The 27,059-nt window shown below is 41.2% G+C and overlaps 1 protein-coding gene and 1 non-coding gene across 2 annotated transcripts in view; one reads left to right on the plus strand and one right to left on the minus strand.

Moving 5' to 3' along the window:
- Window positions 1-27,059, plus strand: part of BMERB1 (bMERB domain containing 1) — a 149,059-nt gene that overhangs the window by 24,483 nt on the left and 97,517 nt on the right. The window lies entirely within an intron of this gene.
- Window positions 22,528-22,600, minus strand: TRNAG-CCC (transfer RNA glycine (anticodon CCC)). Its single transcript has one exon. It is a non-coding gene; the product is annotated as a tRNA-Gly (tRNA).

The raw sequence follows: 27,059 nt of genomic DNA on the forward strand, positions 1-27,059 counted from the left end.
TGGCTTACAGTCCATAGTGTTGCAAAGAATCAGACACGACTGAGCAACTAAACATGGGACGTGGTCAGTAAGTTTGGAAACTGCTGGGTGTAAGGTTGTGCTGTAGATTTTTTGACTGTTGGAGTCCTTACTAGCCTGATGCGTGGAGCAGATCTCCATGGATACAGGAAGTCTCCTGCCTTAGCTCTGGCCCCTGGTCTCAGATCTGCCTTCTCTGCTGTTGACCAGTGTGTTCATCGCTTCTTCAGCCCATCTCTCCCTTTCACAAAAACTTCCCATTGCCTCCAATGCCAATAAGATGCTCCTCTGCTGTATTTTGTCGGTTCTTTTTCACTTTTTAATTGGTTTTAGGACATTCTCCCTGGTTTTCTGAAGCCTCCATAATCTCGACCTACCCTCTGACTGCAGCCATGAAATTAAAAGACGCTTGCTGCTTGGAAGAAAAGCTATGACAAACCTAGACAACGTATTAAAAAGGAGAAACATTATTTTGCCAACAAAAGTCCTTGTAGTCAAAGCTATGAGTTTTTCAGTAGTCATGTAGGATGTGAGAGTTGGACCATAAAGATGGCTGAGTGCCACAGAATTGATGCTTTCAAACTGTGGTGCTATAGAAGACTCTTGAGAGACCCTTGGACTGCGAGGAGATCAAACCAGTCAATCCTAAAGGAAATCAACCCTGAGTATTCATTGGAAGGACGATGCTGAAGCTGAAACTTCAATACTTTGGCCACCTGATGCAAAGAGCTGATTCATTGGAAAAGACCCTGATTCTGGGAAAGATTGAGGGCAGAGGAGAAGGGAATGACAGAGGATGAGATGGTTGGATGGCATCACCAACTCAGTGGACATGAATTTGAGCACACTCTGGGAGACAGTGAAGTTACAGGGAAGCCAGACACGCTGTAGTCCACGGCGTTGCAAGTCAGGCATGGCTTAGTGACTGAACACCACCACTACCACCTTCCCTCCCAAATGAACCTTATTCCTTCCCAAGACTCTAAAACGCCCTCCTTCTCTGGTTAGATTGGTTTCCTTCACATCTCATCTGTGAAATGGGGTGATCTGTCTCCCACTTACACACTTAGGGTGAGCATGCAGTGAGTGAACACCTTCAGGCTTTGAACGCAGTGCCCAGCGCAGGATAAAGCCTGGATTGTGGAAGCTGCTATTATCATGGTTGTCATTATGGTGGCTATTCCATTCTTGGGCCACTCCACTTTCCTTCTCCTTTCTGCTTAGACTTGATTTTTTTTTTTTTTTAAATTTATCTGGCTGCACCAATTCTTAGTTGGTGGCTTGTGAACTCTTGAGTTGCGGCATGTGGGATCTAGTTCCCCCGCTGGGAATCGAACCTGGGCCCCCTGCACTGGGAGTCTTAGCGACTGGAACACCAGGGAATGCCCCCTGAGACTTCATTTTACCTTTTCTCATGGCAGGTCCTTTTGCCTCCCTGCTTCACTCACACCCTTCACTTGATTTACACAATAGACACGTCTCTTCTGTAGGAATGTGTGTGCTCCACTTCAGTAGTGTCTGATTCTTTGTGACCCTACAGACTGTAGCCCGCCAGGCTCCTCTGTCCATGGGATTCTCTAGGCAAGAATACTGGGGTAGCTTGCCATTTCCTCCTCCAGGGGATCTTCCCAACCCAGAGATCAAACCCACGTCTCCTGTGTCTCCAGCATTGGCAGGCGGATTCTTTACCACCAGCGCCACCTCCAAGCCCTTCTGGTGTAGAAATTCAGAAATCATCCAAAGTTCCAGCCTCACCTTCTCTGCAAGCCCCTACACCTTCCACGTTGCCTCTTCGTTTGAAGAATTCCTTCCATTTGACCTCCCGGTGTGCTTTCTCCATTCATGGTGTGCAATATGATGTTTGGTGGTGCTGCTGCTAAGTCGCCTCAGTCGTGTCCGACTCTGTGCGACCCCAGAGATGGCAGCCCACCAGGCTCCCCCGTCCCTGGGATTCTCCAGGCAAGAACACTGGAGTGGGTTGCCACTTCCTTCTCCAATGCATGAAAGTGAAAAGTGAAAGTGAAGTCACTCAGTCATGTCCGACTCTTCGCAACCCCATGGACTGCAGCCTACCAGGCTTCTCCATCCATGGGATTTTCCAGGCAAGAGTACTGGAGTGGGTTGCCATTGCCTTTTCCAATATGATGTTTAGTTGTCCTTGATTTGTGTCAGCCGCAAGGGTTCTCATCTTTAGAGCAGGAACCATGCCTTAACTTCATTCTCAATCTCCCTGTAGTGCTTAGATCAAGTGTCTGCAATTTTTTTCTGTACAGGAGTAGATAGATAGTAAATGTTTTAGACTTTGTGGGTCATATATAGTTTCTGTTCACTGTTGTGGCCCCAAAGCTGCCATAGATGAATGAATGAATGAATGGATATGAATGTGCTCCTTATAACGCTTGTTTACAGTCACTGAAATGTGAATTTCACATAATTTTTATGTGTCATGGAATACTATTCTTTTGCTTCCCCCCACCCCCGCCCCAATCATTTAAAAATGTGGAGGCCTTTCCTTAACTCAGGTCCAGGTGTGGCCTACAGGGTTGTGGCTCCCTGGTCTGGACAATCAACAGGCATGTAAAAGGGGGTAGGATCACACCTGACTTCTTGATTGCTGCTGGAGGAGAAAGTTCTGGCTGTGATTAATTCTGTTCTTCAAAACCAGCACTTGCTGGCTTTTTGTTTCCAGAGCTGGTCCTGTAGCTAGAGAGAGTTCACTGCCTGAGAGAAAAATTTCTATGGATCAGCGTTCCTTTTAATTTGCTCATTTTTTTGTTTGTTTGTTTGTTTCACACACGAGAGATGGGATTATTTGCAAATGAGAAATTGACTTTGGGAAATTATGAGGCTTTCCAAGTGCTCAAGTGTGGGAGCAATCCATTAGCCAGTTCAAGAGGTCTCAACTAGAATTTCAGAAATGCAATAGAGGAGACCAGAAAATATAAGAATGCCTCTAAGGTACTAAAGGTAAATATTATTTTGTGCTGTTTTTATCTCACTTACGCCTATGTGTGATTGTTGATTCTGGGTCACTCTATATGCCTTACTGTGGATTAAATAAATTTGAAAAGCACAAGAACTCAAGGAGGAAGGGGGAACTTACTCGACGCATGTCAAAATCCTTCCAGAATCAAAAGAGCTAAATAGCCAGGCCTTCCTTAAAAGAAGAGGAACTCTGATGACTATTAAGTTTCAAGTGGCAGATAATTCAGGGCACTGTCATCAGGCTGAATCAGATCCAATGTTTTGCATCCCTGGGACATTGTGCTCAAGATTCAAATACCCAGGAGAGGACAAAGAGAAAATCTCTGAGTTAACCAAGTCAGTTCTGCTGTTTGAAAATAGTCCTACTGCCTGTGTGTGAAAACCCTCCCGGTGAGAACCTATGAAGGCACACTAACCTATGAGCTTTTCCCGCATCCTAGTGGCTTCTGCAAATATTGACGCTAGCAACTACTGCTCTCAGGGCAGTGCATCCATCCTATCCCAAGACAAGCCCTGGGACCAATGTGTGGCTGAATGTCAGTTGGAAGAGCCAGGTTTGATCCCAGGTCAGGGAACTAGATCCCACGTGCTTCCATTAAGGAGTTCACGTGCTGCAACTAAAGAACTCATGTCCCACAACTAAGACCTGGCACAGAGAAATAAATAAAAATTAAAAGAAAATCAAAGCCAAATACAGCCAGAACATGGCATGTGTATGTTGGCCTAGCTGGATCAAGACCCAGCCTTGGTTGAGAAGGGCGCCATCTTGATTGCCAATCCCACTGGACAACATTCCATGGGTGAGGCATGTTCTCCCGTGGAAATGCGATGGAGGCCGTATGAGCAGAGAAAGAATGCAGCTTGCAGAGCAAAATCCCCCTCGAGATAAATCCCTCTCCAACAAAAATAACTAGTTCGTTTTTATTCTGATAATTAGAGGGATAATGCTCACAAGTTTCTTTTGGTTTTGAATTTTTATCTATTTCTGGCTGTGCGGGGTCTTTGTTGCTGCAAAGGCTTTCTCTGGTTGCAGAGAGCAGGGGCTGCTCTCGAGTTGCAGTGTGCGGGCTTCTCATTGTGGTGGCTTCTCGTTGCAGAGCACAGGCTCCAGGGCCTGCGGCTTCAGTAGTTGCAGCTCCTGGGCTCTTGAGCACAAGCTCAGTAGTTGAGATGCCTGGACTTAGTTGCTCCTTGACATGTGGGATCTTCCTAGATCAGAGATCAAGCCGTGTCTCCTGCATTGGTAGGCAGATTCTTTACCACTGAGCCACTGGGGAAGGCCTGCTCATAAGTTTTGAAGTTAAAAAACACTTAAGATTATAAAAGAGAGACAATGTCATTTAAAATAATCCTGCTGGGACTTCCCTCATGGTCCAGTGACCGAGATTCCACACTTCAAATGTAGGGGCCTGGGTTCAACCCCTGCTCGGGGAAGTAGATTCCACGTGCCACAACCAAAGATTCTGCCTGCTGCAACTAAAAATGCCACCAGATAAGACATGGCTGAGCCAAATAAAAAAAATAATCCTGCCAACCTCAGAGAGCCACTTTGAGCATCTTTCAGAGGCCCCTTTGCTCTTCCTCTCTTTTCTCCTTCCCCTTTTTCTCTTTCCCTCTTCCTCTGAATCATGCTTCTCAATAAACAAATCACGTTTTAGAATCTGGTTCCTCTCCCCACACATCTCTATTGTCTTGGGGGTACACCCCCTCCCTGTGGAGGAAGAGAGTTCTTTTCTATGTAATGTTTGAAAGTTCAGAGCAAGTGAGAAGTGGAAGTTTTAGAGAAAATAATGCTTGACAAAGGACAGGAGGAGAAGGGGGTGACAGAGGATAAGATGGCTGGATGGCATCACTGACTCAGTGGACTCGAGTGTGAACAAACTCCAGGGAGCCTGGTGTGCTGCAGTCCACGGGGTCTCAAAGAGGCGGACACGATTTAGCCACTGAACCACACACAGTTTGGGGCAAAAGTAAAGAGAATAGACTGGAATGGGGAGTCTGATCTGGTTCAACAAACACACGTTTTGATCCTTTTTATGCAGTGGCTCTGCTTGGCGCTGAGAATGGGGAAGGAAACAGAGATGAGCAAGGCAGAGATGCTTCTTTCAAGGAGCTCCCTGCTAGAGAGATGATGGCCCCAACCTTTGTGGTAAAACATGAACCTCGTGCTGTAGGGACACAGAAGAAAAAGCAGTGAGCACGCAGTTGTCAGTTGCAGCCTTCGTTTTGTAAATAACAGGGCGTCTCCTCTGTCTTCCGTCCCAGCCTCACCTGAATCTTCTTGTGTGTGTTTTTCTGTCTTGTGTGTTTACCTTCAGATGGGGAAGCTATTCTTCTCCGGATTCTTTGCTTTCTCTTCTGGTGAACTTTTCTTTCTCACACTTTTAGATCTCAAATGTCAGTGCTTCAAGCAGGCTTTCCCTGACCTTACCCCCCAGCTCATCACCCTTCTCTCTTTGCACAGTTTGCTTTCCCATCACATCATTACTGTCTATTTCCCCTCATTTCTGTCAGCAGAGGGATCATACCTGCTTTATTTGCCCAGCACTTGGCAAGGGCTCCATTAATATCTGTTGAATGAATAAAGAATAGATAAACGTGTTCAATGCGAGAATACACTCATTAAAATTCAACTGAGTAAATTTTATTAGTTTTATTCAACCATTCATGAATCAGGCAACATCCAATCTAGCAAATAGAAAGGAGTGCCAAAGGACTGTCCAAGGCAAGAGATTTTGTCTGCAGAAGGGAGCAGGAACAAAACAGTGCCCTGGGCCAAAGAGCATATTGGTTATTATTGCAAAGTTGCTTGTCTTATGAGGGTAGCAGGGGTCTAGCAGGCAGATTACAAATAAATGCTGATCAGGGGATTCCTGATCAACTGGTTTAAGATTCCATTTCTGGGAGAGCCAAATTTGTCATGAAGTCAAGTCTTGGTGATGTGGAGCGTAGCAAAAGCAACTCCATTTGGACCCTGTTGTCTTATTTTTAACACACTCTAATGAAGAAATGGAGCTGAGGCTGATTGTCCTCATGACAATAAGGTAGGCTCTGACTGCTTAACAAAGAGTGATGCTAAAAGCAATGTGTAGGATTTCCCTGGTGGTCCAGTGGCTAAGACTCCATTCTCCCAATGCAAGGGGCCCAGGTTCGACCCTTGGTCAGGAACCTAGATCCCATAAGTAAAAATTCAAATGCTGCAACTAAGAATTTGCATGCTGCAACAAAAAAGATGCTGCGCGCCGCAGTGAAGATTGAAGGCCCCAAGTGCCGCACCTAAGACCCGGCACAGCCAAGGGGAGAAAGAAGTAGTTAGAAAAAAAAGACAATGTGTTAATCGAAAATGGCACACGTACCCCCAGTGTTCATAGCAGCATTGTTTACAATAGCCAGGACATGGAAGCAACCTAGGTGTCTGTCAACAGATGAATAGATAAAGGAGAGGTGGTGCTTACATACAGTGGAACATTATGCAGCCATAAAAGAGTGAATTTGAGTCTGTTCCAGTGAGGTCGATGCACTTAGAGCCTGTTATACAGAATGAAGTAAGTTAGAGAAAAACAAATGTAGTGTTTTAAGGCATATATGTGGAATCTAGAAAAATGATATTGATGAACCTATTTGAAGGGAAGGAATGGAGACACTGATGCAGGGAATGGACTTGTGGACATGGCGGGGAGGAGTGAGAAAGTGACATCAGCATATATACACTATCAGGTGTAAGATGGGTAGCTGGTGAGAAGTTGCTGCGTAGGGAGCCCAGTCTGGAGTTCTGTGATGACCTGGAAGGATGGGATGAGTGGAGGGGACGGAGGCTAAAGACGGAGGGGATGTATGTATAATTATGGCTGATTTGTCTTGTTATACGTCAGAAACCAATACAACATGTAAAAAACATTTTTTAAAAATATATTTTTTAAAAAGGCAGTGTGGGATGCTGGATTGGATCCTGGAACAGAAAAAAAAAAAAAAGATATTAGTAGAAAAACTATGTGGACTCCAAACAAATAAAGCAAACTAGTAAGTATAACAAAAAGGAAACAGACACACAGATACAGGGAACAAACTAGTGGTTACCACTGGGGAGAAGGAATCAGGGAGGGGCAAGACAGGGATAGAGGGTTAAGAGGTACAAACTATTATGCATATAACAGAGACGCTGCAAGGATATATTGTACAGCACAGGAAATCGAGTCAGTGTTTTGTAATGACTGTAAATGGAGTTTACATTTCTACTCCATAGAAAGAGTAGAAAAGTTCTACTTTTAATTTTTAAAAGTTCTTTAAAAATTATGAATCACCATGTGGTACACCTTTAACATATACTATTGCACATTGGAGATACCTAATTTAAAAACAGGCTAGTGAATTCAGATCAAGTCTGTGGTTTAGTGAATAGTCATGTACCCATGGACTGATGCTAAAGCTGAAGCTCCAATGCTTTGGCCACCTGATACGAAGAGCCGACTCAGCAAAGGCCTGAGGCTTGGAAAGATTGAGGGCAGGAAGAGAAGTGGGCAAAAGAGGATGAGATGGTTGGATGGCATCACCAACCCAATGAACATGAGTTTGAGCAAGCTCCGGGAGATCGTGAAGGACAGGGAAGCCTGGTGTGCTGCAGTCCATGGGGTCACAGAGAGTCAGATACAACTTAGTGACGGAGTAACAGCAGCAGTGTACCCATGTTAAATTCTTAATTTTGACAAACATACCATCGTTTCGCAAGATGTTAACAGTGAGGGAAATTGAGTTAAAGGTACTTGGGAACTCTGTATTATTGCAACTTTTCTGTAAATCTAAGATTATTCCAAAATGAAAACTTCATTTAAACACGGGAGCAAAAAGAGGCAAAGAACTCGGCCAGTGAACCTGGTCAATGTGTGACTGTTAACATTTTCTCCCAATAGTTTAGAGTTCCTTATAGAATGCTGTTATGAGTTGTGGCTTTTTTTTTTTTTTTTTTTAGCTCTGTAATATCTAATCCAGAAAGGCTTTTCTGTCGATAGTTTATATGTAAAATTAAATATATATATATATATATGTATATATAGGCTGTGCTGGGTTGCTGTGGGGGCTCTTGTCTAGTTGTGGGGAGCGGGGATACTCTCTAGTCTCCATTCATGGGCTCCTCCTGGTGGTGGCTTCTTTTGCTGGGGAGCACAGGCTCCAGGGTGCCGCGGGTTCAGTAGCTGCAGTGCATCCGCTCAGGAGTTTCGGTGCCTGAGCTCTAGAGCAAAGGCTCAGTGTTGCAGTGCATGACCTTAGTTGCTCTGCGGCATGTCAGATCTTCCCAACTCAGGGATCAAACCCGTGTCGTCTGCATTGGCAGGCAGATTCCTTACCACTGAGCCACCAGGGAAGCCCCTCATTCTTGTTTTGTGGGAATGAGTAAAAGCCAGAGATAGAGCACTAAGCTTTCTCTTCCTTCCCGGGGGTCAAATATGAGCTGTCACTCACTTTTAAGACTGGAATGTATGAAGAAGTTAACTGCCTTGAAAAATGAGGGGAAAAATACTAAAAGAGTTTTCCTTCCCATGTGCTAAGTTCAATGACTTGATTAAATTCAAGTGTATTTTTCATTTTCAAGAGAAATAGTAGGTCCCTCCACTTTAAAATATGTATTTTATTTATTTATTTGGCTGTACCAGTCTTAGTTGTGGCATGTGGGATCTAGTTCCCTGACCAGGGATTGAATCTGGGCCCCTTGGATTGGAAGCTTAAGAGTCTTAGCCACTGGACCACCAAGGAAGTCCCAGGTCCCTCCATTTTTAAAACAGAAATATGAAATTTCCTAACTCCTAAAGCCTGACTTGGTATTAATTGAATAATAACAACAACAGACTCAGAGCACTTCAACTCAGTCTAGAATATTTATTAAGGACATAACTTATTGTGTGGTACCATTCACACAGCAGCAGAGGAAACCTACAATATGTAAAATCTTTCCATGGCATCTTGGATCAAAAAATTTTCAGTCTCATAGAAGAGAGTGATCGCAAGGTGTTTTTAAAGTCTCAAAAGAAAATGAGCTTGCAAAGTGAATTTCCACTCCTTTATGTGAAAATAATAAATGCATGTAGTATATAATACTCTGGGAGATAGTGAAGAACAGGGAAGCCTGCGTGCTGCAGCCCATGGGGTTGGAAAGAGTCGAACGTGACTGAACAACTGAACAACAACATAATACGTTTAAACATATTATGCAAAGTCAAGTTTTACTAAAATCAGACCCCTGGATCAAAATTTAGCATCATTCTGCTAATACTTAACTGACTTTTTTCCTTCTAACTTGTAATCATGATAAGCCTAGCCATGACATATGTATGGTTAACTCCTTTGGTGCTGAGCACTGAAGCCTGAGTGTTTTAACAAGTTCTTCTCAAACGATAAGGACCAAGAAGAACAGTCAAGTTTCCAACCCTACCTGTCTTCCATTGAGTCAGTTTCTCTTCCCCTGCCAGATAATAAAATCACCTGTGCCTGGACACCACCCCCATCCAGTTAAAGATTCTACTCTCTGGAGATATGTATGGGGCTAATGACTATAAATGACTTTGCGTTAAGCTATAAGGTCAAGATCGCTATTCTATTTTCCTGTGAGCTTGCTGAAGGACTAAGCAAGGAAAATGGAGAGCAGCACTCAGGAAATCCCATTTGAAAGGCTGTCTTTGAACATAGTAATGATTCATTTGATGGAATTTGGTTATAAAGAGTATTTTGTGGGAAATCACTCACATGGGCCCTGTAGCATCCATAATCTCTTGTAATGAAGAAGTCTTGAGTAGAAAAATACTGTCTGAAAAAATACCCAACAATGGCCACTACTGGGGTATTCCCCTGCCAGGGTATTCAACACCCTGGTTTGCCTGGGAGTGTCCCGATTTTAGTGCTGCAAAGTCCTGCATACTGGGAAACCATCGCTCCCAAGTAAGTCAGAGTGGTTGGTCCTCTTCTACTACTGCTGGTTTCATGGAGATTCCAAAGGTTGAGAAGGCAATTGCTTCCCACTGGTGAACAATAGAACTGGTCATCCCCTCCTTATCCATAGCAGTAAAAGTCAGGTGCTCCGTGGCAGATTCATGTTGATGTATGGCAAAACCAATATAATATTATAAAGTAATTAGCCTCCAATTAAAATAAATAAATTTATATTTTAAAAAAGTCAGGTGCTGCGGGGGACTTCTCTGATGGTCCCAGTAGCTAAAAGTCTGAGCTCCCAATATGGGGGGGGTGGCACCCAATTCAATCCCCATTTGGGGAACTCGATCCCATTGGCTGCAACTAAAAGAACCTGTATACCACAACAGAGATGGAAGATCCTGTGTGCCTCAACTGAGAGCTGGCACAGTCAAATAAAAATAAATTCAAAAAACCAGGTACTGTGATACTGAGAGTGACTGTTGCAGGAACATGGCCCCAGAAAAGAAAACTATAGGACTTCCCGGATGGTCCAGTAGTTAAGAATCCACCTGTCAATACAGGGTGCATGGATTTGATCTCTGCTCGGGGAAGATCCCACACGTCATGGGCAACTAAGCTCATGTGCCACAACTATTGAGCCCATGCTCTAGAGTCCGTGCTCCACAGCAAGAGAAACCACTGCAATGAGACACCCATGCTTTGCAACTAGAGAGTAGCCCCTACTTGCCACAACTAGAGAAAGCCTGCATGAAGCCACGAAGACCAGTTTGGTCACAAATAAAAATAAATAGAATTTTTAAAAAAGAAAAGAAAAATATTTAATGAAGTAGGCATATTGAATGCAAATCAACAAAGCAGTGCTAGTGTTAACTAGATATTAAGATAGTAAACAGCTTTAAGATGTTTACTTTGGAATGGTAGTCACCAACAAAATATTTAGCCTGTATACTGAAGCCAGAAAGCCGAAGCCTCTGGCCAAACTTTGCCACAGTGTTCTCTAAAAGGGCCGTAGTTGAACATCTGACTATTTTTTTAAAAAATAACTTTAAATTTTGTATTGGGGTGTGTTGTGATAGTTTCAGGTAAACAGGGAAGGGACTCAGACGTAAATATACATGTAGCCATTCTCCCCCAAACTCCCCTCCCATCCAGGCTGCCACATAACATCGAGCAGTCCTTGTTGGCTATCCGTTTTAAATACAGCAGTGTGTACATGTCCATTCCAAACTCCCTAACTATCCCTTCCCCTCATCCCTCCCACCTCTGGCAACCAGAAGCTCGTTCTCTAAGTCTGAGTTGTGTTTCTGTTTTGTATGTTCATTTGTATTATTTCTTTTTAGATTCCACATAGAAGTGATGTCATACGACATTTTCTCTGTCTGACTTATTTCACCGACTATCCTTTATTGCAGTTTCTGGCTAATCAAGTTGACATTTTTCTTTCTCTTCGGCTGGCTGAGATGTAAGACACTGAAGTAAGTGAGTGGCCATTTATAGCAGGGTTTGCATAGATACTGTCAATAAGCTTTTTAAAAGTCTTTTTAAAGGCATATCTGCTTATTATGAAAACTCAGGCAGACGTGTAAAAAGGAGAAAGCAAAAGCCATATCCCACCCTCAAACTACCATCAGATTTGGCATCTGTCTTTTCAGTCTGTTATTTTACACATATATTTACATATGTATTTTATAATAAAGGAAATCATATTGTAGGTACTAAACATAGCCTAGTTTTTTCACAGTGTATCATAGCCATCTTCCTATGTCAATAATACAGAATTATCTCATCCTTTCTGATGATTGAATATCTTCCCAGTGTTTAGGTATATCCAGCCATTCCAGCTTAATGGACATTTAAGCTACTTTATACTTTTACTGTTTCTTTCATTTTTACGTATGAATAAAAATATTTCAAGTGGCATTGCTGAGTTAAAGGCATTCAATTTTGGGGGGATATCAAAAACATTCATGAGATTACAAAAAGACCCTCTTATATGAGACTGAAAATTCTTTGATCTGAGATGCTGGATTTTATGTATTTTAGTTTGCCTATACTGCTGTTTGAATGATCCCATACACTCAGTATGTCCTGAATAAATACTGTAGATTGAATTGAAGTGCTCTGAGAAATTGTGCTCTAAGTGTCAGAGAAATAGTCATTATTCAATTAATATCAAGTCAGTCTTTAAGAGTTAGGAAATTTCCTATTTCTGTTTTTAAATTGTTATTAAAAATGGAAGGGCCCGATATTTCTCTTGAAAATACAAAATATACTTGAGTTTGATCAAGTCATGGGAAGAAAAACTCTTTTAGTATTTTTTCCTCTCATTTTTGAATGTGGTTAACTTATGTGAGAGATACAAAAGTCTGAATTCATTTTATGGAGTTTATTTTGGGACTAAATTAAAATTTCTTAACTTGAGGCAGAAAGGAAACATCATTATTTGAAGGCAACATGATGTAGTGGAAAAAGCAGATTACCTTGGGAATCAGATTAAAGGGTTCTTGTTTCTTTTCACCCTTAAAGTAAAATCAGCCCTGAATATTCACTGAAAGGACTGATGCTAGAGCTGAAACTCCAATACTTTAGCCACCTGATATGAGGAACTGACTTATTTGAAAAGATCCTGATGCAGGGAAAGATTGAAGGCAGGAGGAGAAGGGGACGACAGAGGATGAGATGGTTGGATGGCATCACTGACTCAATGGGCATAAGTTTGAGTAAACTGTGGGAGTTGGTGATGGACAGGAAGGCCTGGCATGCTGCAGTCCATGGGGTTGCAAAGAATTGAGGATGCGACTGAGCAACCGAACTGAACTGAACTGAACTGAACTGAAACTATTTCTTCAACAGTCCCCATTACCTTCCTGATTCTTGCCTCTGGTTGTATCTTGTCTCATGGGTCTTCCAAATAATCGACAGTCACTTTCCGGAATGCAAGTATGATCCATTGCTTAAATCCATCTGGGATTCACCACTGCCTTTAGGATGAAGCTAAATTCCTTTTTTGACAGTGTAGCAGTCTGTCTTTCTAGCTTTTCTCCCTCTACATGCCCAGCTAGGATCTTATCTAGCTGCCCTCACCTCCCTGCATTACTTTCAAGGCTCACAGTCTGTCATGCCTCCAGGCTTTGTTCCTTCCTTCTGGAAGCCCTGGTTCCCACTTCTCTGACCAGATAACTCCTACTCATTCTTCAATAAATAGCTCAGGCTTCTTGCTTTCCTGGAAGCATTTTCTGACTCCTACAGATTGAATGGACTTGTCTCCTTCTGGTGCTTGTGGACATAACCTATTACCCCGTGCGTTCTCTGTAGTGTTACACTAGTCACACTGCGTCATAACAGCTGGCTTTTCTTGTCTCATCTCTTTTGAGGGCAGAAGCCATGACCTGTTCGTCTCTGAGTCCCCTGTGTCTGCCACAGGGTCTGACACATGTAGATGTTTGATAAACCGTCATGAAATAAAACAGTGTGTGTTTATGTGTGTCAGTCGCTCAGTGCTCCGTCGTGTCCGACTTTTTGCGACCCTATGGACTGTAACCCACCAGGCTCCTCTGTCCATGGAACTGTCCAGGCAAGAATACTGGAGAGGGTTGCCATTCCCTTCTCCAGGGGATCTTCCCAATCCAGGGATCAAACCCAGGTCTCCCGCATTGCAGGTGGATACTTTACCATCTGAGCCACCAGGGAAGCCCCCCCAATCCTGTAGCTGTCCTCTGAGTCCCTTATGTCTATAATAGGATCTGACCCACGTAGATGTTTGATAAACCATGGAATAAAACAATTGATCTCTCAAATAGGTGATAAGAGTCACTGATACAAAATTCTAGGATTTTTATGAGAATTAAAAGTTGAAAGGAACTCCAGGGCAACCACTAAAGATATAACTCAAAATAATGTAGTAGAAAGAAAAAGGAGACAAAATAATTAAAATTGTTTAACTATAAAATATCTATCTAACATAGAGGTCAGTAAAAGAGGAACAGAGGAATAAGAAAGACATGGGGCATATAGAAAACAAATAAAATGACAGGAGTAAACACAGCCATATCAACAATTACATTAAGTGTAAATGGATTAAACACTCCATTCAAAAAGCAGAGATTATCAGACTGGATTTTAGAAGAATAGGATCCAACTATATGCCGCCCAAAAGAGACACCTTTTAGACTCAAAGGCACAAATAGGTTGAAAATAAAAAGATATAAAAATATATACCATGCAAGCATAGAGATCAGGAGTGGTGATACTAATGATGAACAAAACGGATTTTAAGACAAAAAATGTTACTGGAGACAAAGAGGGACATTTATAATGATGAAAGGGTCAATACAGCAGGAAGCTACAAAAATTATACATATATGCCTCTAACACCAGAAGTAGAAGGGAATAATAGAATGAGGATGTGTGTTTTCAGAAGTATTCCTTGGAAGTGCTCCAGGTTCTTTACCTGGTGGCGTCCTATCTACTCTGTTAAGGTGTCTTCAGGCTCAAGTGCCCCATACAGAAAAGAAATCACAAGAGCCCTGGCAGGAAACATCCTAAGAGAGGAGGCACCGTCATTTTTAGGTAAAGGGGAGATGTTTAAGAGCCTGTTCTAAACATCAGAACTTCTGGACTTCAGAATCTCATCCGTTTCCTCTCAGGTCCCCTTTCCTGCTACTGGTTTCCCTCTCGTCACATCTCATTTCTCAGTAGTTCTGGTCTTGACTCTAGAAAGCTTACATTCTCTGCATTGGATAAGCATGATTTTCTACTTTAACCCCAGTCCTATTCTGTGATTGAATGTGCCATCTTCTGGTGTGACAGGAAGCCATAATTAAATTACTGATTTAAAATTCTCCTGTCCTTCTCTAGCTTCTAAGGAAGTTGATTCCCAAGAATAATTCTCTCAGTGGGTTGAGGATTCTCTGAGTGGGATGCAAATTGAAAAAGTCCAGAGAGGGCTAAACAGCCGTACTCAAGAGAAAGAACCCACAAACTACAGGTAATGGGGTGAGGTAGGTATGTGGGGACCCTGGAGCCAGTATGGCCACACAAAGGGGGAAGAAATAAAAGATTCAGGGAGGAGTAAAGGGTATATAAGGAGAAAAGATGCAAATAAAGAGAACATTTAGAAATCTGGGATGAGCAAAATAGCTCTCTCTCAATAAAACCTTCAGTTAAAAATAAAAGGACATTACTTACTATTAGGGATGGGTTTGCTGGTTTTGTTTCTCATTTTCTTTTTGTTAATTTGTTTTTGACATGATGATGTGCCAGGACCAGCCTGAGGGTGGCCAAGGGTAGAAGCCGAGGTTGTTACTTGTGGCTACATTAAAACTAGGCAGTCCGCTTGATATCTCTACATGTCAGTGAACACTAGTTGAATATTTACCAGCTTTGCCTAGTTATATGGTTTCCAAGATGAATGAGACATCATGCCTGCCCTCAAGGAATTTATGGGCTGGTGAGAGAGACAGATATATTAGCAGATAATTATATAACATGGTAAATGCTTCACAGGGAAGATCTGGGTATATTGGGAGTACAGAGGTTCTGACCCAGTCCAGGGACCCCAGACCCTGGGTTCATTAACCAGATGAGGAAGGGAACAGACAAAGTTTCAGAAGTATAAAGAAGTATGGTGCTTCCCAAAACCTAATAGCAGTTCATTAACAACAGAACATACTTTGCATGGCTTCCATTCCTACCTGGCTTTTCTTCTTTTCTCTCTTCTTCCCTCCTTCCTTCACATGCTTATCTGTTCACCTATCAGAGTTCATCCCAGGCTCTCTGTGCTCAAAGCTTGGTGCTCAGAGCCAGAAATAAAACAGGGGAGAAATAAATAAATAATATTTATAATTTAAATAAATTATGTATATAATAATTTATATATTTAATAATAAATAACAGAAATAAAACAGACCTGTTCATTGCCTTCATGGAGCTAATCACACACAGAAAAATACAATTTCCACCTGTAGTAAGTGCTTCAAAGAAGTCCATGTAGGATTACCAGATCAAATGCTGGTTAACTTTGAATTTCAGATAAACAACAAATGATTTTTTAAAGTATAAGTTTGTCCTGTGCAATATTGAGGATATGCTTATACTCAAATTTTTGCTTATTTGTTTGTAATCAGCATTACCTGAGCACCCTGTATTTTTGTTTGCTAAACCTGGCAACCCCAAGTCCGAGATGCCATGAGGTTACATGGCTGGATGGCCTGGGAGAGGAACTGGGGAGAGGGAGTCTGTTTCCAGAGGAAGAAACAGCATGGATAGAAGTAGAAGCAGCCCAGGGACTTCCCTAATGGTCCAGTGGTTAAGACTCCAGCTTGCAGCATAGGGGCTGCAGGTTCGATCCCTGGTCAAGGGATCCCATTTGATCCCACATGCAGCGCGACCAAAATAAATAAGTAGATTCTCCCTGTAGTCACATATGTATATGTGCAGCCTGGATAGAGCATTTGGGAGAAGGTCGCTGGGGCTTGAGCACAGGTATTTAATTCACTGGGAGATGGAGAGAGAAGAAGCTACTGGAAAATGGATAAATAAATCACGTTTTTAAGAAGGGTACTGTACAAGTAAATGTCAGGTACTAAGTGACTCAGTATATTGATTCTAAAAGATTAGTCAGGAGTGATGTGCACTGGACTCACTCAGCCCTTCTATTGCCAGATGTCAGATAACTCAGACGCGGAGGCTGGTCCCCAGGCAGCACAAGATTCTTAAACCATGCAGCGTCATCCCCAAATGAGTTTGGCTTTGCCTGTAAACATGCAACCGCAGAGAGTTTCAAAAACAGGAAATGGTTCTGGAAGGCCAGCGTATTTCCTTTTAAATATAAGGTGCAGCATAACGGATCTGTGAGAGAAACTACTGGGGAACCTTTCAGTAAACGAGGCAGGTTTTGTCTGCCATGGTGAAGATGTCTGAGCGTCCTGCACACGACCAAGCTCACTAACCTGCATCCCAGTGACTGTGCATCGGACCAGTCTCGGGAGCAATGGTTCTTAACCAGGGGTGATTTGGTGCCCCAGGGGACATCTGGCAACATCTGGAGACATTCATTTTTAAAAAATATTTATCAATTTAATTAATTTATTTGACTACCCCAGATCTTAGTTGCAGCATGTGGGATCTAGTTCTCTGACCAGGAACTGAACTCAGGTCCCCTGTATTGGGAGCACAGAGTCTTAGCTACTTGGTGTGTGCGTGCTCAGTCACTGCAGACTCTGTGTGACTCCACAGTCTTGGCCCACCAGGTTCCTCTGTCCATGGGATTCTCCAGGCAAGAATACTGGAGTGGGTTGCCATGCCTTCCTCCAGGGAATCTTCCCAACCCAGGGATCGAACCCGCGGCATCTCCTGTGTCTTCTGCATCGCAGGCAGGTTCTTCACTGCTGAACCACCTGGGAAGCTCCTTAGCTACTGATATGTATGCATGTATATGTTAGTCACTCAGTCATATGTATGTATGTGTTAGTCACTCAGTTGTGTCCGACTCTTAGAGACCCCATGGGCTGTAGCTCACCAGGTTCCTATGTCTATGGGATTTCCTAGGCAAGAATACTAGAGTGGGTTGCCATTTCCTTCTCCAGGGAATCTTCATGACCCAGGAAGCGAACCCAGGTCTCCTGCGTTGCAGGCAGATTCTTTTCCATCTGAGCCTCCAGGGAAGCTACTGGATCACCAAGGAAATCCAACAGAGACATTCTTCACTGTCATAACTGGGGTGGTGGGGGTGTGTTTGGTGTCTAGTAGAAGAGAACAGGGATGCTGCTGAACCTCCTTCAGTGCATAGGACAGCTCCTTTCTCCCCAGTGAAGATCAGTTTGGTCCCAAATGTCACCAGTGCTCAGGACAAGAAATCCTGAAGACAAGACACTGATGTGGGGAAGAGGGAAAATGTTATCCTGATTCCAGTGATAGGAATGATGTCCTGTGCTTCCAAGAGTACAACGGCCCCTTAGGATCCCTGGGGATTTGTTCCAGGACCCCTACAGTTACCCATATCTGAGTGTCCTCAAGTCCTTATGCCAGCCTTCTAGATCTGCAGATGCTGAACCCGAGGACAGTGAGGGCAACTGTGTTATGAAAGTCACCTCCTCTGAGATAGCCTAAAAGTTATCCATTTAGCAGCTGTTACAGCAGAAATGTGGCGGTCGTGGTTTACTCGCCAAGTCATGTCTGACTCTTGCGGCCCCTTGGACTGTAGCCTGCCCGGCTCCTCTGTCCATGGGATTTCCCAGGCAAGAATACTGGAGTGGGTTGCCATTTCCTTCTCCAGGGGATCTTCCCGACCCAGGGATCGATCCCGCATCTCCTGTGTCTCCTGCATCGCAGGCAGGTTCTTTACCACTGTGCCACCAGGGAAGCCCCCACAGCAGAAGTGTAGCCAGATCCTAACATGAAGGGTGAACAGCCTGGAAACCAGCAGGAGGATGAAGAGGGATTCTCTTTAACCACCTACTCCTGTCTCATCACTGAAGCACAGACAGCCTGAGCTATGCTTTCTCACAGCCTCCTTGAATATATGTCATTGCAGCCTTAACAGCATTTATAGTAACTTATCACCTGAAATATTCTTGAAGAGGTGCTACTTAAGGGGACTATAAACAGGGAAAGCCACTCCTCCTCCTTCTCCTCTGAGCCCCCACCCCGCTCCTGCTCCTGCTTCTCATGATGCAGTGATACTGATCCATCCTGGAGCCGGGTCTTCCAAGTATGGGTGTGCCCCAGCATCACGGAGCATGCTTGGGTTCTTTCTGTGTGTGCTTCAATTTCAGGCATAAAGCTAGCACAGAAAAAAGGCTAACACTTTTGTATCCACCTTCCAGGATTGACCAGTGCTAAGATCTTTACTTAAGTCAATTTTAAAGCAAGCAAACGAAAGAACAACACCTAAAGATTCAGCTGAAAATCCTTCTTTAGTTCTCTTCCTTTCCAGGAGTGACCTCATTGTGAAATAATACGAGTCCCTCTTATCCACGTATTTGAGTTTTTACCTTCTCATGTGTGTTTACACACACAGGACGTGGTATTACCCTGTACATGTCCATTTATTACTTGTTTTTACCACTAAGCATTATGTTTTCAGGACTCATGCATGCTGATACGTGTAGACCAATTCTTTTATTTTTTGAACTGTTCAGAGTATTTGTAATATAAGAACATACCACAGATTCTTCAACCAGTGTCCTATTGATAACATATAGGATGTTTTCTATTTGTCGCTATTACCAAACACTGCTGTTGTGGCCGCTCTGGTGTAAATAGCTTTCTGAGCTCAGGAGCAAGAGTTTATACTGGGTAGTTATCTAGAAGTAGAAGCATGAAGCAAACAGTATGCACGCTTTCGATTTTAATAAACATTGTCAAATTGTTGTCCAACTGTGATTGTATAAATTTACACCCTTCCTAGCAGGGTATGAGTTGCCATTTCCTTGCATCCATACCAAACACCCATAAACTATCAAGACTGTTAGAGGTTTGCCAATCTGGTGAGTGTGAAATGAGTTTTATTTTATTTTTGCCTTTCCCTGATTATCAATGAAGTTAAACATCTTTTCATCTGTCTGTTGGATATCTGAGTTTCCTTTTCTGTGAATTCTTAATTCATATCCTTTTGCATTTTTTTTTTTTTTTACTATTGTGTTGTCATTTTCATGGGCGTTCTTTACATTTGGTTCCTGATCTTTTGTGTATGATAAACATCACATCTCAAGTCTGTGGTCTGTCTTCTTTTTTAACACTGTGTATTGAGATAATTGTAGATTGCATACAGTTGCAAGAAATATTAGAGGAATATCTGTCTACTTCTCACCTGTTTTCCCTCAGCAGTAACATTTTGTGTAGTTCAATATCACAAGCAGAGAATCGGCATTGATGCAACCCGTTGACATTATTCAGATTTCCCCAGGTTTGTGTGCACTAGTGTGTGTGTGTATTTAGTTCTGTATCATTTTTTCACATGCCTAGATTTCTGTAGCCACACCATAGTTGAGATACAGAATAGCTCCATCATAGGGACCCCTTGCTCCATTACTTTAATGACAACAGTTGCTTTCCTCCACTCAATCCCTGACACCTGCTAATCATTTTCTATTTCCATTTTATCTTTTCAAGAATGTTATATAAGTGGAATCATACAGTATATAAGCATCCGAGTTTATCTTTTTTTCAGTCACTATATTTCTCTTGAGATCTATCCAAGTTGTTGCATGTATCAGCTGTTCATTCTTTTTGCTGGCTGAGTAGTATTTCATAGATGGATGTACCACAGTTTAGTTCATCTATTGAAGGATATCTGCATGGTTTCCAGTTTGGGGCTATTAAGAATAAAGCTGCTACGAACACTTGTATAATTTTTTAGTGTGAATATTAGTTTTCATTTTTCTGAGATAAATTCCCAAGGGTACAATTTTCAAGTCACATGGAAGTGCATATTTAGCTTTGTAAGATGTTCAGTTGTTAAATAATATCTGACTCTTTGCAACTCCGTGGACTGTAGCACACCAGGCTTCCCTGTCATTCACTGTCTCCTGGAGTTTGCTTAAACTCATATCCATTGAGTCAGTGATGCCAACCAACCATCTCATCCTCTGTCGTCCCCTTCTTTTCCGGCCCTCAATCTTTTCCAGCATCAGGGTCTTTTCCAATGAGTCAGCTCTTTGCATCAGGCGGCCAAAGTATTGGAGTGCCGAACTATTTTATGCTTCTTCTAAGTGGTCAAAGTTCTAAATGCAAAGTTGTTTGTAGTATTCCTCTATTATCTCTTTAATGGCTACAGAGTGTGTAGAGCTATCCCATTTCATTTGAAATTGGTGATCTGTGTTTTCTCTCATTTTATGTTTGTCAGTCTCCTGAAAGTTTATCATTTTTGTTGATCTTAGGGGATAACAATTAGAGTTTTGCTTCATTGTTGTCCTCTATTATTTTTACTGGTTTTGGTTTCACTGATTTCTTTATTATTTCCTTCCTTCTGCATTCCCTGTGTTTATTTTACTATTATTTTAGTTTCTTAACGTGGGAACTTCGGTTATTGATTTGAGATCTTTCTTTTCTAATGTGAGTATTGACAATTATAAATTTCCCTCTCAGTAGTACTTTAGCTTCATTTCATTTATTTCAGTAAGTCATATTTTCATTCTCGTTTGGTTCTTTAAAAAAATTTTCCTTTGAGATTTCTTTGACTCAAAGACTTTTTATGTATATGTTGTTTAGTCTCCAAGTTTTGGGAGATTTTGGTTATATTTCTGTCACTGATTCCTGGTTTGATTCCATTATGGTCAGAGAACATAATCTGTGTGATTTTAGTTCTTTTAAATTTAATATTTGTTTAGGGGGCCAGGATATGTTCTGTCTTACCATTCCTTCAGTTCAGTTCAGTCTCCGTTGTGTCCGACTCTGCGAGCCCCATGGACTACAGCACGCCAGGCTTCCCTGTCCAACACCAACTCCCAGAGCCTGCTCAAAGGATTCCTTGGGCACGTGGAAAAAAATGTGTGTTCTCCTGGTGTTCAGTGACGTGTTCTGTAGATATCAGTTGAATCAGTTAATAGTGCTAGTCAATTATTTTATATCCTTGCTGATTTTCTGTCTAGTAGTTCTATCAGTTGCTGGCAGTGGAGTGTTGAAGTAAATCAATTATAATTGTGAATTTTAAAAAATTGTGTATTTGTCTATTTATTGTTTCAGTTCTATCAGTCTGCTTCTGATTGGTGCATAAACATGATAGGCGCATCTTCTTGGTGGACCAGTCCTTTTATATTTATATAACGTCCCTCTTACAATGTTCTTTGTTCTGAAATCTGCTTTATCTGGTATTAGTATAGCCACTGCTTCTTTTGGTTAATGTTTGTATATCTTTTTCTATCTACTTTCAGTCTACCAATATTAATATATTTGAAGTGAGTTTCTTCTAGATAGGACTTCCCCTGGTGGTTCAGGCAGTAAAGAATCCACCTGCCATGCAGGAGACAATCCCTGGTTTGGGAAGATCCCCTGGAGAAGGGAATGGCTACCCAGTCTAGTATTCTTGCCTGGAAAATTCCATGGACAGAGGAACCTGGTGGGCTACAGTCCACGGGGTCACAAAGAGTCAGACACAATTAAGCGACTATCACTTTCACTTTTTCTTTTAGATACCGTATCATTGGATCGTTATTTTCTATCCACTCTGCCAAGCTTTGTCCTTTAGTTGATATACTTAGACCGTTTACATTTAAGTTAATTACGGATGTGTTAGGGCTTAAATCTGCACCCAGTTCTACTGGTAATCATTATATACTTCTCTATCATGCACTGACAAGTTAAAAACAAGCACCAGTTATACTTAAGAATGTTTTGATGAAGCAATAAGAATTATTAATTTTATCTGCTCTTGACTCTTGAGTACGTTTTATTTTTATTTTTTCATTTTTATTTTCTTTATTAGTTATTTAAAATATTCATGTGTTTGCAAAGTCAAACCTCAATCAAAGTACAGCAGAAAAGTTTAGCTTTCATTCCTGTCTCTTCTCCTCTGTTTCCTCTCCCATCAGTACATTTTTAGAAAATGTTATTTCCTTGTTTATTTGGCTGTGCTGGGTCTTAGTTGTGGCATATGAGATAAAGTTCCCTGACCAGGGAATGAACCTGGGCCCCCTGCATTGGGAATGCAGAGTCTTAGCCACTGGACCACCAGAGAAGGCCCAGTAAATACTTAAAACTGCATTTTGACTTATCCCTCTTAAAAAAAAAAGCAAATATATATATTGTAGTATTCCCCACTTAAAAAATATTCTGGATCACAGAATAGGAAGTACACAGAAGCCTTTTTTTCTCATAGAACATAATTTTTACTTGAAAGCATAAATGTGTTTTCTACTGTCATTTTTTCAGGCTTGAGTGTTTGTCAGATTCTCAAAAATGAGTGAAGAGAGGCTGTCACTTCAAAGAAAACAACTGACAGTATCTGTTGCCAGTGATACAACTTGAGCTTTCAGTAGATGATTAGGATTTTGGAAAACTTGCATCTGTTACCATGAATTTGACAACTTCCCAATACAACACTTTTCTGGTGACACTGGTAGTAATGTAAATTAATGTAATCTTTGTGATAAAACATGCCAGCATTTGAAAGATTAGCCTAACTCCATGAACCAGTATTTTCTAAATGACCAATATATGATATTACAAAATCATGTTTGGTTAAAAGATCTTTTCAAGTGTTAGCCCAATGAATTTTTAATGTAACAGAGTATAAAAAGTTCACTGATAAAGTTTTAGGTTCCATATGGCAACATTGTAGCTTACCTTGAAAAATCTACTCCATCTTGAGTTTTGGTATAGTAAAAAATAAGAAATTCACAATAATAATCTGAAAAGGCTATTCAAATCCTCCTCCTTTTGCTAACCATGTATCTGTGTGAGGCTGGATCTTCTTTCTATACTCCAACCAAAAGAATATATCACAATAGACTGAATGTAGACCCAGATATAAAAATCCAGCCAGATATTAAATTTGCAAAAATGTAAAACAGTGGCACTCACTGATGGTATTTTTTTGGAAAGGAGTTTTTTCACTGAAAATATGTTATTTATGTTATGTATAGCAATTATAGAATTTATAGCAATTATTTTAAAATGAAATAGTAAATATTTCTAAAATTTATTAATATATTTAATTTATTATATAGTAAATATTGATAGGTACAGTATAAACAAAAGCTATATGGGTTCCCAATAATTTTCAGAAAATTCTCAAGAACTGTTGATATATGGGGGCTTTTCAGGTGGCCCTAGTGGTAAAGAACCTGCTTGTCAATTCAGGAGACACAAGAGACCCAGGTTTGATCCCTGGGTTGGGAAGATCTCCTAGAGGAGGGCATGGCAACCCACTCCAGTGTTCTTGCCTGGAGAATCCCATGGACAGAGGAGTCTGGTGGGCTGCATACAGTCCATGGGTCACAAGCAATGGGACATGATTGAAGTGACTTAATGTGCACACACATTGATACGTAGCATGAAATAGCTATCTAATTTTACTTTTCCCACTTGATGACGTTTCCCCAGTACTAGGGAATAGTCTACCCTGTCTCCACTAATTTGTAATATAACCTCCTGCCTGTAGCACATTTCCATATGCATATAGATCTGTTCCTAGACTTCCTTTTTCTGTTACAGCTTTCTATTTGTCCATCCTTATGTCAGTTCCACTCTGTCTTAATTACTACTGCACAATATTATTTTGATATATGGGGAGAATTGACATTTATGATTCAAGTCTTCCCATCCATAGTCATGGTATGTATTCCCATTTATTTGGATCTTCTCTTTATGTGTTTCAATAAAGTTTTACTATTTTCTCTGTAAAAACTTCATATGTTTGTTAAAGTCATTCCTATATTTTGTTTTATTGACTATTATAATTTTCAATAATTTTATTGTAGTATAGAAATCTTACTGATTTTGGATGTTAATCTTGTAACCAGAAGCTTTAACTTAAGTAGTTTATAGATACTCTTGAATTTTCTGTGTGGACAATCACAGAATCTGCAAATTAATACTGTTTGATTCTATTTCTTACACTTATTTTTCCTTGTCTTATTGCAGTGGCTCACTCCATAGGTATACTGGTAACAGTGGTGATGTTGCATTTTGTCCAATGCCATGACCTGCTGAATTAGGATTTCTGGTGATGGAGAAGAGTGCTTGTTATAGGTTGAGGTTATCTAATATGGTGGATAAGTAGTCTGTATGTGGCTAAGAGCATGGCTTTTAGAGTCGAATGATCTGAGTTCATGTTGTTCTTTTTCTAACTGGGACCTTGGCAGTCACTTAACTTCTTACAGTCTTAATTGCTTCATCTGTAAAATCAAAATAAAAACAGGGACTTATTGTATTGCCCTGCAGATTATATGAAACGAACATTAGTTTGTGCTTTGAAATCATATGTGATTGGACCACGATCTGCTTCTCACTTGGGCGGTGGTAGAGTTTTGTCAAGGCTATGCAGTGCTTTTCACTGCGCTTTCCTTCAGGTCAACCACACAGGTATCTCTTCTATCTTACGTTGAAGTTCAAGATAGAGAGCATGCCCACTCTATAAATATTAGTCTCTTTGTAGAGGCCCCTTGAAAGGAAGAAAAGTATTAGGATTAAAGCAAACTTAAACTACCTTTCCCCAATCACCTACTACAATTATTTGTTAAATCTTAAGAAGTCAGCCCCAACATGAAAGGCCAAACTTGGAAATTCATTTGACCTTTTGAAAAGGCACGTTGGGAATAGTTAGCAATAGCTTAGATGAACAGTCCTTTGATCTGGGTATTTCACTTTTAGAAATCTGTGTTATGCAAATATTTGCACAAATGCATGAAGTTCTCTGTAACAGAACTTCATTACAGCATTGTGTCTAGTAATGAAAATTTGTATCTATTCCCAGTGGTTTGTTACTTCTGGAGAGAGGAGTGGGGCTGAAGGAGAGGTGTTGGAGAAACTTTTTGCTTTTTTAAACATAGTTCTAGATTATTTGAATTTTCTACAATGAGTATTAATTCGCATATTGCTTGTGTAATTATGCAATATCATCAGGACCCTGAAACAGATCTTCTGTGAAAGTCAGAAACATTTCTTTGCAAGGTACAATACATCACCATTAATTTGGGAAGATGCCTGCAGTTCCCCAGTCTGCACCAAGGGCAGAGTGATCTTGAGTAAGAACCAGTCTTAAGAGAAGGAGAAAAGGAACTCAGGTCCCAATCATAGGGACCATCCAGAGGTGTGAGATGGTGCTAAGGCAGCATCTTCTCTGTCTCTAAGGGAAAACGTCTCTACCCAGCATATGGATTAACTTGGGAGCCTTGATATGAATGCCTGAAATAGGCCCAAGGGATGGGCAGAGATGCTCCTCCTGCTGCCGGGGCTGAGAGTAGAGAGAAAGAAAACGTTTCTGAATCTCATCAACCTCTATCGATTGGTTGGTAGCCTCTGGAAGCGGGCCTGGGTGGGGGAAGGCTGAACCTGGTGTGTTAAGAAGCTGCTTACATAATTTGAAAAGATGCATGCACTGTTGTGTTCGTTGCAGCACCGTTTACAATAGCCAAGACAGGAAAGCAACCTAAATGCCCATGGACAGATAAATGAATAAAGAAGATGTGGTACATACACACAATGGAATATTACTCAGCCATAAAAAGATGAAATGATGCCATTTGCAGCAACATGGATGGACCTAGACAGTATCAAGTTAAGTGAAGTAAATCAAGGACAAATATATGATATTACTTATATGTGGAATCTAAAAAAAAATGATACAAATGAACTTGTTTATAAAGTAGAAACTGATTCATAGACTTCAAAAGCAAATTTATAGTAACCAAAGGAGAAAGGTTGGGTAGAGGGATAAATTGGAGATTGGGATTGACATATGCACACTACTCTATGTAAAACAGATAACCGACAAAGACCTACTGTATAGCACAGAGAACTCTACTCAATATTCTACAATAACCGATATGGGAAAATAATGGATATGTGTATATGTATAAATGAATCACTCTGCTGTACACCTGAAACTAACACAGTGTTAAGAAAGAGAGAGAAAGAAGCTGGTTACTTTCCACAAAGAGCAGCATGGATTGGAGGCCAGCTCATATTTCAAGGGCAGCAGAGGAAACAGCCCATGACTCAGCGCTCCCTCCAGTTTCACACCTGGAGGAGGATACCACTGACAGGGAGCGAAGGGAAACAGCTCCCAGGGGCTGTGATGTAGGAGTCCCCTATGTTTTGAAAAAAACTCAAAAAAAAAAAAAAAAGGTTCTGCAGGCTTTAAAAATAGCATGCATTTCTGCTTACAAAATTAATACATGTACATCCCATCATCATCATAATAATTTTACTGAGCGTTTGTCCCATACCAGATATGGTGCTTTAAGATTTATATGCAATTTCTCACTTGGTATTTATAACAAATTGAGAAGAGAGCTCCTCAAATTATTTTATTCATTTTATAGACATGAAAAAATTATCATCACTGACTCAGTGGGCATGAGTTTGAGCAAGCTCTGGGAGATGGTGAAGGACAGGGAGGCCTGTTGTACTGCAGTCCATGGGGTCACAAAGAGTCCGGCACGACTGAGCAACTGAACAAACAAATACACACA

This window comes from Ovis aries, chromosome 24 (genome assembly GCF_016772045.2).
Source record: "Ovis aries strain OAR_USU_Benz2616 breed Rambouillet chromosome 24, ARS-UI_Ramb_v3.0, whole genome shotgun sequence".
Classification (NCBI taxonomy): Eukaryota; Metazoa; Chordata; class Mammalia; order Artiodactyla; family Bovidae; genus Ovis; species Ovis aries.